Genomic DNA, 17086 nt, shown 5'->3' with positions numbered 1-17086 from the left:
TAAATATTGTTTAAATTATGAGAATAAAGAACAATTTTTTAATGCGTCTAAGGCAACTTCCTCTTATCTGTTTTGGCACGTTATTATAACGGCTAAATTACATTTGTGGTCCCTTAACTTAATTTCAGGTAACGTTTTAGTCCTTTATTTTTTTTTTCCGACTTAGTCCTTTATTTTAATTTTAAATGATAATTTGATATTTTATGTTTTAAAATTTCAACAACGTTATCATTTTTTAAACAAAAATTCAAAAAAAAAAAATTCAATCAAAACTCATAAAATTAATTATATTCTTCAATATAATACAAATTTCATCAAATCCGTAACGCAAATCTTCAAATAAACTCATATTTTCATACTTTATTTGATATTATTAAGAATAAAGGACTAAATCGGAAAAAAAAAAGATAAGGGACTAAAACGTTACCTGAAATTAAATTAAGGGACTACGAATGTAATTTAGCCTATTATAACACTTGAAAAATGTTGCTAAAACATAAAAAAAAAAATGTTGTTAAAGAGGATAGGTAATATTTTTTTTCATACTTTTGGGTACACTGTTTATAAATGCTGCCTAATCTACGAGAATATAAAACAATTTTTTAATGCGTCTAAGACAACTTCCTTTTGTCTGTTTTGGCACGTTATTATAACAATTTGCTCCTCTTTTGTCACATTATTATAACAAATTGCTCTTATTTTTTTGTTTGGATCTAATAATTAAGAACTAATGAAAATAATAATAATAATAATAATAATAATAATAATAATAATAATAATAAAATATGAATTTGATGTATTTATCTTTTTTCAATTTGTGGAATATTTTCTTTAATTTAACGTGTTTTGTTTGTTTAATTTAATTTACTTTATTTTATTAATATAATTTATTTTATTATTATTATTATTTATTAATGTATTTTATTTTATTAATAGTATTGTGAATTTTTAAATATTTTATTATTTATAATTTATTAAAAGGTCGTATCCCCAGAATGCGACCATCTATTAAAAATAAAAAAATTTCCTTCACATCGTCGTATTCTCAGGTTGCGATCACCAACTGCGGTAAAAAAGTATGACATTTTTATATTTTGTTTTATTTAGTGTGGCATTTTGATTAAATAAAAAAAAGATATATAAAAAAAAAAATCACCAAAAAATATTCAAAATAGAAGAGTTTAGAGAGAATAAAAAAAGTCTTACTCCTTCAATTACTAAGAAAATAATTATTGATAGGTAAGTGAAGTTTGATTAATTATTATTTTAGCAACATATTTGACTTGTTCAATCAACTCAACTTTAATTAAGTGTCATTAACAACTCGAGGTTAACCAGTCTAACAATTTTTGAAATTTAGTAATCTCCAACCGTTAAGGTAAAAGACAATATTTTCAACTAGATAAGAAGATGCGTCGTAAGGTATTATACCACGTTTAAATTGTTATTATCAATCAATCTTATTTAATATATAGATGAAAAATTTCTTGCAAAGTTATGAGGTACTTAAACATAATAATATACAAGTATGAAAATCCGTGCATTGTACGGAGTTTTGAATTGATGTGATTGTGATAATTAAATGACATAATTGTTTTGTCATGATTTATTTCTTAATTGATGAATTTTTTATTTTATTTTTGAATATAACATTATCAATTTCTTTTTTATTGTATTGTTATCGAAAAATTTGTAAATTCTTCTGACATAAGTCTTAAATGGGTCAACAAAAAACAATACTAAAAAATTTTATTTGGTTTACTTTCTTATAAATATAATTTTATTTTAAAATAATTTTTTATTCAACTTTTATTATAAAAACTGTAACACTATTAAATTTAAATATAATTAAAAATATAATATTTTTAATTTAAAAATAGATTCTAATATAATTAAATTAAAATCTTTTTTAACATAAAATTAACTCTAACTGTATTATTTTTCTTCTATAAAAAATTTAAAATTAATCTCAAATATTTCATTCTTCTTCCTCCAATTATTTAATTCTTTTTTTTTTTTTTAAAAAAAACTACACTTCTACGTAAATTAGGGTTAGGATTTAAAATACAATATTAGTACAAAATTGTGAATGTTTGTTTTTTCTTTTGAATGCTTCGCTTCAAATTTATTTGCGTCGATTGATGGAAAAATTTAAATTGAAGCTAACGATTGAAATTGATTCAAAACGATTAACATATGTTTCTATTATCAACAAATTGAATTTCAATTCATCAATTATCAAATCTGATTATTTCTTAGTTTGATTAATATTCCCAATTCGATTTCTAGTAGTTTCAATTTCACCAAAAATATAGTCAACGAATTGAAAAGTCTGATCAACTAAGAAATCTCCATAGTGGGTTTTACCTTGAAAAAAAAATATTGAACCAATAATTTCAAAAAAAACCCATCAATATTATCATAATAATATTATCATAATATTGTTGCTATCATTTATAATATAATACAGTTTTTATCTTGCAATTAACCTGCTAGTGTCGATACTCTAAACTTGAACTAACAATTTTAAAAGAAACCATTTTGAAGTTGTTCATTTTAGGTTTTTTTTAAAGAAAAATAATGAAACATTTGAGGTTAATTTTAGGTTAAAATATATTATAATATAATTATATTGAAGATTTATTTTTAGGTTAAAAAAATTATATTTTAATTATATTTTAATTATATTTAAATTTTATGTTGTTAGAATTTTTGTAACCGATGTTTAATGGAATAATTATTTTAAAATAAAACTATATTTACAAAGATGTGAACCAAAAAAAAAAAACTTACGAGAATAAAAATTAAAAAATATTATAATTACAAATATCAAATATATATTTAAACCTCTTAAAATTGTATGGCTTATCAATTGTGATGAAATGTCAAAAACAAATAACATCGATGTAAATGGGGTACTCAACAGATGTAAACTGACAACAATAAAACTAAACGTGTTTCAACCTAGAGTGAATATTTGGTTGTTTAACAGAATGCAACTACCACAACAGTGAAATGTGGTATATCACTAAAATCACAATTATTTATTTTACTTTGTATATAAATAAAAATTCTTAGTAGAAAAAAATCGCGTACTTAATATTTGAAACCTACTCCTAAATTATAAACAAATTCAAGTTTTCCGGATCTTAAGTATGCATTTGAAGTCTTTAAATTCCTTCAACTATGTAATTTTTACCTTTCAAGCAATTTACATTCCATCGAAATTTCGATGCAGTTTTTTGTTTTTATATTCTTACTTGCAATTTTATATTCAAGTCATTAACTTCTTGGTTTCTTAACTACGATCCTTTTTAATTCTTGTACTTTATTTTATGTCAATTTAAAATTTTCCATTTTCTTTTCAACAAATATTATTTGCATGTCATATATTATTGTTTTTACCTAATTTTACTCTTTTAAGCTTTTAAAACCATCATCCATATATTGGAGAAGTCGACTTGTATATTCACCCTAGAATGTGTACCGTAAACTCTCACCAGCCATACAAATAAATGAATAATAAAATACGAAAGTATATTCAAATAAAATGAAAATATGAGAACAATACTTACTCAACAACATCTAACTTAAGAGCAATATGTGCTTCATTTGATTCCTTATTTGTACTCTATGAGTTCTTTCTTTGCAGCTAAATATCCAATGGTATCTTATAAACAAATATTATAGCTAAGATGAATATCCGGCGAAATCAAAACATTATAAACAAATAAATAGACAACAAATATATCTATAAAATGTGAGTCCTCCTTCTTAGCTTAACAAATATCACCATTCTATGAGATATTGAATGCATTAAAAAGGAATATATATTGAATCATTAATCGGAGTTACATCGGTCATCTTTTTTAAAAACAGTCTATAATCATAGATTTATATGTTTTAACACTTTCACTCAACAAAAGTGCATTGGATTTTACCCTTAAATGTCTAACTTTAGTTTCAAGTGGTCCAAAAAAATTAATAAAATACAAAAAATAAAATTATTTGAAGTCCCTTTATGTCCTAACTCCTAAGCATCATTGTTATCATAGATATTCCAAATATACGGTTCACGAACATTTTTTTTCCTTATGCAATATTGTGATGGATCAATTATTCGTATAATTTGTATTTGTACGTTCAAAACGTTGTTCGTGATTAAAGATATCAGATTTCTACATAAATTAAACAATTGGGTAATTTTCGGTTGACAAATAAGTCATGTATTTGACATCCAAATGATTCAAAAATAATAATAAAATAAAATGACTTTATATAAGAAAAATAATATTAAATAATGTAAAATCATAAATTTTAAGAAATTTTAAATTTTAAACATACTTTTCATCCATAAAAATCACGTTGATCAAATCAATAAAGTCGATTTTAGTCTCGCTTTTTCCAATTTGTTCTCAATCTAATCTCATTATTTGAAAATTAAAATAAAATGATTGAAGGGAAGTATCAAAGTAGATATGTGTAGTTTTTTTTAATAAATTTTGGCATCAAATTTTAAAATTATATTATATTTTATAAATTTAAAAATAAAACTTATATAAAAATAATAATAAATGCATATTGTAAATTCTAAATTTAAATAAAGATATTATACTATAAAATAATAATCTTAACTAAAAAAAAGAAATAAGTGAAAAAATCTGTTTGGAAAACAACTTTATTGAAAAATTAATGTTTAAGTAAAATTATAAATTAATTAAAAAAAATTAAATGAGATATTTGAGGGGGAGAATCACAAAAGATAGAGACTGTTCAAATATTTATGCTAGATAAATAATTCAAAAATAAATTGGAAATTGATAAAAAAAATGTTTAAAAATATAAAAATAAATAAATCAAAGATTGGATGGGTAGAATCAAAGTAGAATTGTGTAGTTTATTGATATATTTTTACATAGAATTTAAAATTTATATTATATTTTCTAAATATAAAAATAAAACATGTACCGAATAAAAACTAAAAAAAAAATTCAAAGCCATGCAGAAATGAAAATATATTTAAAAAATAAATATGTTTAAGAAATAATAAATTTATATTTTAAATTAGGAATTCAAAAATAAATATATTATATTGTAAAATAATATTATAAAACAATAGTCTTAAATAAAATAAGAAATTAGTAAAAAAAAAGTTTGAAAATAAAAGAATAGTTAAATATGATTTTAGCCCCTATAAAATTTCAACATGTCTATCAATTATAGTTATTATAAAACTATTATGCATGTAATTTTAGTCCATATTAAAATGTTGATAGAATTTTTTGTTGTTTGTATTTGCGGAATAATGATTTTATGTGATATATTTTATATAAAAAAGTATTTTTTTGTGTGCGTGTGTGTATGTGTGAAATCTCATATTATAAACTTCTATTTATAGCTCTCTATATAGAGCTAAACTACAATGTAAAAACATATCATATTTCTTGAAAAAGAAATAAATAGTAAACATTTTCTAAAAGAAATATATATATAATATATCGTAATGATATCTAATTTAAATTTTAAATATAATTAATGTGAATATAAATAAAATATATTAAAGGTATTTAATTATATTATTCTCAATAAATACTAACATATATTTTTGAATGATTTTCTTACATATAAGTTTACAACATCATAAAAAGAACATTCACAAAAAACGAGCTTAAATTTTGATTGTTAAATCTATATTTTTGTTATTTTTAACTTGAGATTTTTATATTTAAAAATTATAAGTAACTTATCTAAAATTAAAATCATTCAAATTTTTTTATTAATGTTCTAAACATTTTTTAATAAAATCATTTAAAGATTTTAACATTGAAGAACGATTAAACATGTTTTATTCAAGTAGAGATTAAAATTACGTTGAATAATAAAAATAGAAACTAATAAAAAAATACATTAATAAAAATTTAAAATAAAATTTAATTGAAAAATTTGAGGGATTTGATATTGTAAAAAGAGAATATACGAGGGATATAATTAATATATATATGTTTTGGAGATATTCTTGCTAGATAAATATATAAATTTTTACAAATGACGCGGGTTCAACACATGTCATATAAAATTTTACTTTTATATATATATATATATATATATATATATATAAAAAAGTAAACGTTTCTTCAAATTACTACCAAAGTTTTTTTAAAAAAGTTACTCATTTAATAATATCATGTCGGATAAATATTTTTTAAAATTAATAGTTGAATTATAAGCTACTATGATATCTATAAAATCTGATATTAATATATAATCATCTATTATGTTATCAAAATTAACGTTAGATATTACAATGTTGAAGTAGATCTTAATGCAACATAATGACATATGAAATAATTATAGATTAATGTTAAAATTTATAATGTGACCTATAGTTTATAATTCAATAATTTATTTAAAAAAATATTTATCTAATTCGATATTATTGAATTATTCTAATTTTATGTGTGTAATTTAATCACTCCTCTACAAGGATCAAATTGCACCTAAAGAGTTACACTAACCCAATACAACAATATCAAATAAATATTTTTCCAGATCATCAATTGAAATGAAAACTAATATCATATAGATTATATTTACACATTTTAATATCAATTTATAATTATTACTATATCATTAAGATGTTTCAAAATTGACATTAAATATAATTATATTGTTGACATTGATCTTAACATATCTTAATGACATAGAAAATAAAATACAATTATATTATTGACGTTGATCTTAACATATTTTAATGACATAAAAAATAATTATAAATTAATATCAAAATTTATAGATAAATAATTATTTTTTAACTAATTAATTAGCAATAAATATTTGTGGTATATATAGTTATTTATGCCTCTTGTTTTTTTTACTCGAAGTATTTATGTCTCATGAATAACCATATCTACTATATAAGAAATAATTATAAAAAATAATATTAAGTAGTTAAATAGACAAATATTTATCAAGAATAAAAAAGTAATTTGGAAAATATAAATAAATTATAGAGTATCTACTCTTTAATGAAATATCTATACTAATATTATTTATAATCGATTTTATGAAATAATTCTTTCACGTGTCTTTTTATAATCAATTCTCTTCTCAGACTGGTCCATCATTAATTGCATTCAGATGCAACCTAACTGAAATGTTATAATTAAAATTTAAATAAAAATAAAAACTAAAAAAATTGAAATATCCCAAAAATATTTCATAATTTAAATTTTCAATTTCAATTACTTTTATCTTCATAAATAGATTTTTATTTTTATTTTTTGAATTCCTCTCTTTTATGTCTTTTTTAGTTTTATGTTAAATTTTGTTGTTTTTCTATTTGGAAATATTTTGAATAAAAGTAGTAACAATTTTAAAATTGTTATAAAATTTATATTTTTTTTAAATCATTCAACCTCAAAAAATTATGCTTATGTGTCACTCGGATGTATATAACATAATGGAATTAGTATAACAAAAATAAAAATTACCAATAAAAAGAAATAAAATTTAAATAATTGATTTGTTTATGTAAGGTTATATCTTTTTATTTTGGTCATTGAAAGTTCTTTTCTTCAATTTAAAGCAAGTTCAATTTAGTTTTAAAATGATCTTTGTTGGTTGTTGCTCTTATAAAACATTTAAGTGGCAAACGGATGAGTCATATGATAGTTTGACGTGATAGAATATTAAATAAAATAATTAAAAATAAAATTAAGTAATTAAACTAATTAAAAAAAAAACGAAGGAAAGTTAAAGAAATTATATTTTAGTTATTCCATCCAAAATTAAAAGTAAACTTGAGGATTATGATTCTCTCCTTATTTTTCTATCATCAAATCACTCTTACTAAATCATCAACATCGAATCACCATCTTCGTATATCCATGGTCGCGCTACCAACAAAAAATTGACAACTATAAGTTCTTATAGACAAAAGTTAAACATCAAACTTAGTAAAAATAAACTACAACTTTAAAAATTAACAACTAATTACTAATATTATTTAAGAAAAAAATCAAAAATTTTAGATCATTTAAACGATAAATATCAAAAATTTCACGCATAATAGGTACACATAATAATAATCATATTCAATTCCAAATTTAGTAAAAGTATCTTCTACGAATATGTTACTATATTTGACAAAATAATAAAACAAAAATATATAATACAATCTAATAACAAAAGTTCATTTTTTTAATTATTTAACTAATTGAGATTTATAAATTAAAAAAATAATGGGCAAACAAACATATTAACATCTCTAAAAGAATATGTGTACACATAATAATATGCATATTTAATTAAAAGATAAATGTGTAACTAAAATTACTTTTTTGAATATTAATTCAATAATAATGAGAAATTGAAATAAACTAATTATAATTACGGTATAAACTTACCGGAGGCATATATCTTAAAAGCCATTAATAGAACGTATTCATTTTCAAATAATTCAATTCAATAATGGTATTTCATATCAAAACAAGAACACAATACTGAAATAAGTTTCAACAATTTTCGACCGCACAATAAATTTCCATTAAAACCCAACAACATTTTTTCAACATTTGTTGAAGGCACCAGAATATTTAATCTCTCATTTAACACATGAAAACAAAGTAAGTCATATGAGCAATATCTCTTAATTAGGTCAGCAATCCCTTTAATATATTTTTTTTATATAAAATGGTAAAAAACTTTTGTCCAAAACTTCGTGGTCACATTTTTATTTTTATGGTACACATGACACTCTATTAGTAGTCCTCACATCACATATTTATATTTCTAAAGGACATTAATACTCATTTTACAATCGTATTCGAAGAAATTTAAATTTAATATTTTGAGACTATAAAATTAAACTCATCTCAATTGTAAAGCTATTTGTTTTCAAATAATACTATTCAATGGCAAAGTTTAATATAAAAAATGTTTAAATAATTTTCAACCAAACACTCAATTCTCATTGAAAACCGATAACTTTGATTTCAACATATATGCAAGGCACTAGAATATTCAATCTCATACCAGAAGTCTTCATCCAAAAAGTTATTAATACACCTAATTCATTTTCAAATAACACTATTCAATGACGATGATTCATATCAAAGTAAAAATGGAATATTATCAATAACTTTCAACACAACAATCAATTCTCATTAAAAACCAATAACATCATTTCAACATATAAAAGGCACCACAATATTCAATCTCGTATTTAATTGGTTAAATCAATTAAGTCATATTACTATTATCTCTCAATCAGGACATCTATGTTATAAACATTCCAAGTTTATTTTCTATTTTCTTATTGTCCATTTTTCTGTCAATTGTCCTCACACCACAAAGCCTCCATCCTAAATGTGATTTATATCAATACATTAACAAAATGTTTAAAACAAAATCAATTAATTCAATTTAAAAACCAATAAGATTACTTCAACATAGAAGACACCAAAATGTTCAATATATTTCTCATTTAATATATACAGCAAATCAATTTCTTATTTTTTTTATTTTTATTGTACACGTAACACTTTATCAGTCCTCGCACTACAAATCTTCATTTAAAAAATTATAATACACCTTATTTATTTTCAAATAACACTATTTGGAGTCCTGTATGATGGAAAAAGAAATAATAACGATAATAATTCAAAAACAATAAAATGAATAAATAAATATTTTTCATTTGATTACTGTGTAACAAGTATTAAGTTTGAATATAAACAAATGTACTCAAACTTGAATTGAACAAAGAAAGATGTTTACAACATTACCAATGATAAACAAAGAGCAAGTAATTACACCGCCTCAAAATCTACTAGTATCTAGCTAGATACTTCACTTAATTATTCATGCTGAATCCAACGTTGGACCAAACGGACTCACCTTAGTTGTTGGCTAACATTTGATTGCAATAAAATGTATGAAACAAGTGGGCTTGACCATAGTGATGCTCACTCAAGATATGATCGAGGAGCCATTACCTCTTCAAGATTTGCTTGGCGTCTAGTTCAAAATAGGCTTCTAAGTTCTAACAAAGGTTAACTTGTTCTATCATATCTATGCTTACATGGTTGCAAGTTGGAAGAAAATTTTCAATATTTATTTTTTGAAAGCGTGTGGAATGGTATTTCTAATGCATTATCTAACTATCAATTATGATTTTAACCGGTGGTGGATCAACCCACTTGGTTGCCTTCGTCACACAACTTCATCATGTTAATTGTCTTCATAGAAAATTTCTTACTATAATTGATAAAGGTCAAAATAATAATAATAATAAATAAATAAAAGTAAAAATAGTAATTTTATCAAATTATTTTTGTTGACTATTGTTGTATTTTTTACTATCATAATTATAAATTAAAATATAATATTTTAAAATAATACACATAGTATTAATTAAATAACATAATTAAAACAAGGTCGACCTAATAAATCTGTAGAAGCCTAAAGAAAATTTTAAAATGACGCATTTTTTATTAAATAAAATGAGGCCTTTTAAATATACATTAGTAAAATCTGAGTTCTTTTTAAATCTAATTACTTTTATAATATTAAACAATCTTTTTTACGAATACACAATATTTAACAACTTATATATAAATAAATTTTAAATACATTTACATGATTGATTAATTTTTTTTTGAATTAATTCATACTGCCTTTAGAAAATGAAATTTATATTATAAAGACTAAAAAAATTAATATTAATTAAATAAAAAATATAAATTTAAACCTAAAAATATTAAAGGCAAGACGACATCTTCACTTGCCTATTCCTTGGGCCAAACCATAATTGAAAAACAAAATTATATTATATTAAAAATAAAAAATAACATTAATTCATTTTGAAATAAAAATTTCTCTTAAAATGACATTAATTCTAAAACGGAGGGAGTAGCATATAAGGTTACGTCTATTATCTTAAGAAAAAAAGAACTTAAGTCTATTATCATATTACACGATTGATCAGAATCATAGATTTTATAACATAATGTATCTTAGAATAGTTCACCAAAAAATTGTATCGTAGAATAAAAGTTATTACTATTCTTTTCAAGCAACAAAAGAACCTCACATGTTGACGTATAATTAATTAAGAATATGATGGGTGGTAGCTTTTGCGTATAAATTTAAGAGTTATCATACAAGAGTCAACACTTAATTCCACTTCACTAAACTTTTACAACTACCACTTGAAAAAGAAAAGAGAATACGATTGTTAAAATATTCTAATCTTGTATGCCTTATTCAACAATCAGAGATAAAACTCATTAACATATATTAATAAACAATTTACCATCATTCAAAACGAAGTATCACTAATCCCCTTAATTTTGTTTATCACATAGACATATGTAATTTCTTAAATGATGAAACCCATCTACTTTTTAAGGGACTTCACACTTTATATATCCCAAATTATTCTATCCTAACTTATTTTTAACTTAACTTATTAATCGAACACATATTATTACAATGACATTAACGAAGGTTCACTTTCATCATCACTAAAACATATATTTGATAAAAATTGCTGTTGAATCATAAAAAATGTCACTTTCATCTTCAGCCTTGCTTGCATCAATTGAAGTATCTATAGAAACATTCCAAACTTGTCATGTAGAGGTCTTGTTGAAGAAGATGAAACTAATGATGATGATAGTTGTACAAATAAATTTTAAAGTGTGTGTATCACAATAAGCTTTAGGTTCAATTCGTCCCCACCAATTTATGTATATTGATGCAAACGGATTAACCGGCGAATCACCTTCAGGATGGAAATCCTTAAAGTGAATTGCACATTCACATCAAATTTATCGATCAATGATAGTTTATAGAATAAAGTTCATTCATTTACTCTCGTGCACTAGAGAAAAGAAGAAGTGACTCATAAATATTTTTGACAGAAATTTGACTCATGTAACATAAATTTTGTCTTGTCCTTTTTGCCTCTAAAGTATATCAATTTATAGAGAAATTCATACCAATTTGTGAAAGAAAACAACTTTTTGAAAAAATATTGTAAACCCTAAACCATTGGATCAAGTGATACATTAAGTTAATTAATTTTGCTACAATAATATAGATTAGAGAATTTCAAATATATTTTGGAAATTCTTCTCACAATATCATCCCACCATTTTCAAAATAAATCTAAATCCGTTATTATGAAAATCTCATGATTTCAGATAAATGTATCTTACAATTTGAACCATTACTTAGTAAATTATGTTTTCACTCATTCCCGAATAAATTGGTATGCAAACTTTAAACCAATCATTCATTAGAACAAGTGTGCATAAGTCATACATGAAATCTCAATACCATTGATCGAATTATAAAGATGACACATATGATAAGGTTATATATCTTATATCCTTTTCATGAGGCAGTCTACTTCATTCTCTATTGGTGAATTATATCAGAAATGCACCAATAATTATGCATTCCATCAAATATATGTTATATGTCCATTAAGATGAGATCTCATCCTACCACTTTTATTTTACTGTCCAAGTACTTTTACCCTTTGGGACGTATTTATTGCCAAGTACTTCAATCGCACTAATAAAGTACTTTCATTATTAAACTCAATATTTGATGTTACTCAAGTGTGAGTTGATAGTTCCTTTCATTGGCAATTATTTAGATATGAGCTTGTATCACATACCTAATGATGTCTTCAACACCATGTCCTATGTCAGATCTTTCGTCAAAGGATCTGCAAGATTCTTTTCAGTTCTTACAAACATTATGGATACCACTCCATTAAATCATTTACATAACTGTGTCTTAATTCAATATGTATAGATTTTCTATTATATACTTGACTATATGCTTTTGATAGTGTGAATTGACTATCACAATGTATAGATACCGATGCAATTGACTTTGGTCAAATTGGTATCTCGTACAACAACTTTCTTAGCCATTCAACCACTTTATTATCTGCAACTAGAGCAATAAATTGTACAACTATGGTGGTGTCGGCAATGCAAGTTTGTTTCTTTGAACTCCAAGAAATTGCACATCCACCAAGGTTGAAGATCCATCCACTTGTGGAAGCATGATCCTCAATATCACTTACCAAACTAACATCTTTATATCCTTTCAAAATTAAAAGATATCAACTATAGATTAAACTATAGTTAATTGTTCATTTCAAATATTTTAATATTTTATTAATAGCATGTCAATGTTCTTTACTTGGATTGCTTGTATACCGACTTAATCTTCCAACATCATATGTTATATCATATCTGGTACAAGTCATGACTTACATCAAACATCCAATTACCTTTGAATAATCTAGTTGTGCCACATGACATCCTTTATATGATTGTAAACTAACATTTTGATCAAATACGGTAGAAATAAATTTACAATCAAAATGATCAAATTTCTGTAGCACTTTCTTAATATTGTGAGATTGGAATAAACCAATATTTACACCACCTCTTATGATTTTAATTCCTAAAATCACATATGTTTCATCTAAATCTTTCATATCAAAATTTTTTATAAGAAAGTTTTAGTTTTTTCTACCTCATCTAAATCGGTGCCAAAGATTAATATTTCATCCACATATAAATAAATCATAACATCATTTATATATTCTTGATAGTATTGATCAACTATCACCAAACCATGACATTTTTACATTTAATCTCTTCACATTGTATCACATGCAATTAATAAACATATCAACTATTACATGCACAAAATTTTATGTCATTCTACCTTTTACTATATTTAATAACCATTTCAATTTAAAATTTTAATTCTCTTTTCAATATATCCAAGTCCAATATATAATACATTAAATGCATTGAATATATATTATCACAAGATAACAAAACATGATCATAAAAATTTCTCATAATCAAATATCATAAGGTGTGGGTCAACATGTAAGTCATTTTTTTCTTAACAAATAAGAATTCATTTAATTTCTATTAAAGAAACCATTTATTCATATTTATATTATAACTAATACATGTATCATTGAATTCTACTTTTTAATTCAAGTTTCATATTTAAATATATTTCTATAGCAAATTTAAATAACAATCACAATTAAAATAAACAATGAACAAAAACATTAAAATTTTCTATTACTTCCTTTCATGAACATTTGTCAACTTATAATATATATATTCAAAATATTTTTAATATCAAAATAAATAAGAAATTGACAAATACTTTGATACTATCGTGCACATATAATAATATAATAATATGAGTTAATCATATAAACTATAATCAATTAAATTTAACACTTGAGTATTAATTCCTCAAAATGGATTTTGTGGATCTAAAATTAACCGATAACTTTTGAGTAAATCAACTTTAAAATTACAACACCAAAAGGAGTATATTAATACCTGAGCATGACAACGAATTATGTAACGCACTTCAATTTTTTTTCTTTATAGCCAGATACATTAATCACTAAATTGTTCAAGGCAACACATACTTTAAAATTTCACTCATAAAATTTCAACACTTCAAAACTATCATGCTCACACATAAATTAAATGGACCAAATAATTACATTGCAGTAATTAAAGAATTGTTTTATTCTCTAAAAAATGAATGGACATTTGATTATTAGTTTAACAAAACGAAGAAAACTCAACATTTACGAATAAAAGAAGTCCTTAAATATTACTATTGTTGACAACAATTTCAAGCAGAAAGTGAATAACATAGAGCACGTATAATAAATATCATATTTTCATACAAAAATAATTGTGTATTATCATATTTTCATACAAAAATAATTGTGTATCTTTCGTTATGGTCATAGATAAATAATCATGTGAATGTTCATCTCCTTTAAAATTGCGGTATAAATAAATAAGATAAAAACAAATCAAATCCAAAGAATGTTGAATATTTTATTGGATGTATGCTGCAAATCTTGAACACGAAGAAGATGAAACTAATGATGATGAATGTTACACAAATAAATTTCAAAGCGTATTGAAGTGAATTATACAGTCACATCAAACATATTGATCGATCAATGATAGCTTACAGAGTAAAGTTCATTTATTTACTCTCGTACACTGTAGAAAAGAAAAAATGAATCTGAAATATTTTTGACAAAAATTTGACTCATGTAACATGAATTTTGTCTTGTCCTTTCTGTTTCTAAAGTATTTCTATTTATAAAGAAACTCATATCAATTGGTGAAAGAAAACAACTTTTGAAAAAGATTGTAACATTTAGTAACTTAACGTATGCATTGGTTTGATGATTAACAAATGCATAAACCCTAAACCCTAAACCCTAAACCCTAAATATGTAGTGGAAAGCTTAAACCATTCACATCCCTAAGGAGAGACATAGAAACATAAAAGTGCAAGGGAACCTCTCCACACAAGAATTCAAGTTGGAATATAGTACAAAAAATAGAGAACAAAATCATGAAAGCACGTGATATTTGCACCACTCTTCGCTACAATCATAAAAAAGATAAGGTACTATATTGTAACAAACTACTCCCTCTCTATCCCACGGTATAAGTCATTTTAACAAATTACAAAAAAAATTAATAATTGTAGTTAAATTTATTAAATTAGGGCTCAATTTATAATTAGTATGAGAAATAGAAATTACAAAAATTGAAAGTTAAAAAAAAAATTGTGTAAACAGTTAAGGATATATAACAGAGGTAAGCTAAAAAAACAAAAAATAAAAATTTGAGATTTAGGTCCTCTAAATTGAATTTAAATAACAATTAATTTGTTTACACTTTAATGAATTAGGTCTTGCGTCCTTTTTATTTTATTAGAAAGAAGTAAATAAATAGTTTACTCTTTAAAGTTATAAAGTTCAATCAATTTAGTTTCTTAAAAGTGATGTCATGTCCCACATAGATGTCAGACAACTTAAAATGTTCACGTGACGTATCTAATCAATAGATTAAACCTGAAAATTTGTAATTTTGTAGAAATAAAAACATTTTTAATTTTTTTTAGTATAAAAAATTAAATTGACTAGTTTTTACAATTTAAAAAACCAAAATGCTTGTAATATTTATTTAGCTTTAAACAATTTAAGATAAATGAGGAACGGAATTTAAATGAAGGACCTATAGAACAGGGCTATAGGGAATTTTTTTAAAGGGAGGCCATATGGAATAATCCAGTTAAAACCAAAGTTAAATATATTTTAATTTTCTGAAAAAATATTTGATAAATTCTAGTGGGGGAGGGAAAGGAGAGCCAAGTTAAAGGTTGATATAGCTTTTAACTTTGTCACGCCCCTGCTTTTTTTCTTTATTTTTTTTATAGCATTTTGGTATAAAATATTGTAGGGCACTTATTTAGCTACTTCTCCAAATTCACAACATTTTATTTAAAAGACAAACCAACTATCTTAAGTATTTTTCACTTCTTTCTTTGGTTACCATTTTTCTTCCATTCCAACTTTCGTCTTAGCCTTAAAAAAAGAAAATATTGGTCTTAACCAAAAAATTTATATTTGCACAAAGAAAATATTGGTCTTAACCAAAAAATTTTAAACTTTGGCCTTAACCAAGTTAATTTTATATTTTAGTAACAACAACACAAAGATGCAGCCTGTTTTTTTTAAGTTCACTATTTTATTTGCACAATGAATGCGAACCAATTTGTTAGGATTTGCCATCATTGAATATTCTTCAGATATAATAAAATATTTGAAATACTACCATATCCCTAATTATACAATCTTATGTCACCATTTCTACACTTCTTATGTAGGCATAGTATTGTAAAGCAACCTAACTAAACCTAATAAGTGTTACTATAATTGGAAATCATTTTGGGTGCATGCTGATGAAATTAAACTATATTTAGCACTTATTAAGAATTGATATAACAAACCAGTTAATTAATTTATTTGTCATCCTTATATTTGATTTTATCATATTATTTATAAGTATTGCGTCGTTTTAAGTTATTAATTTGAATATTGAGAATATATTCATAGATTCATTGTTTTTGTTTTTAACGATATTGAATTTGTATATGATTTACTTTATCAATTTTGTCAACGAAAAAAAAATCTAACAATAAA

Source organism: Cicer arietinum, chromosome 4, assembly GCF_000331145.2.
Source record: "Cicer arietinum cultivar CDC Frontier isolate Library 1 chromosome 4, Cicar.CDCFrontier_v2.0, whole genome shotgun sequence".
Lineage (NCBI taxonomy): Eukaryota > Viridiplantae > Streptophyta > Magnoliopsida > Fabales > Fabaceae > Cicer > Cicer arietinum.
The sequence above is the reverse complement of the archived record's forward strand: the minus strand, read 5'-3'. Positions refer to the sequence as shown.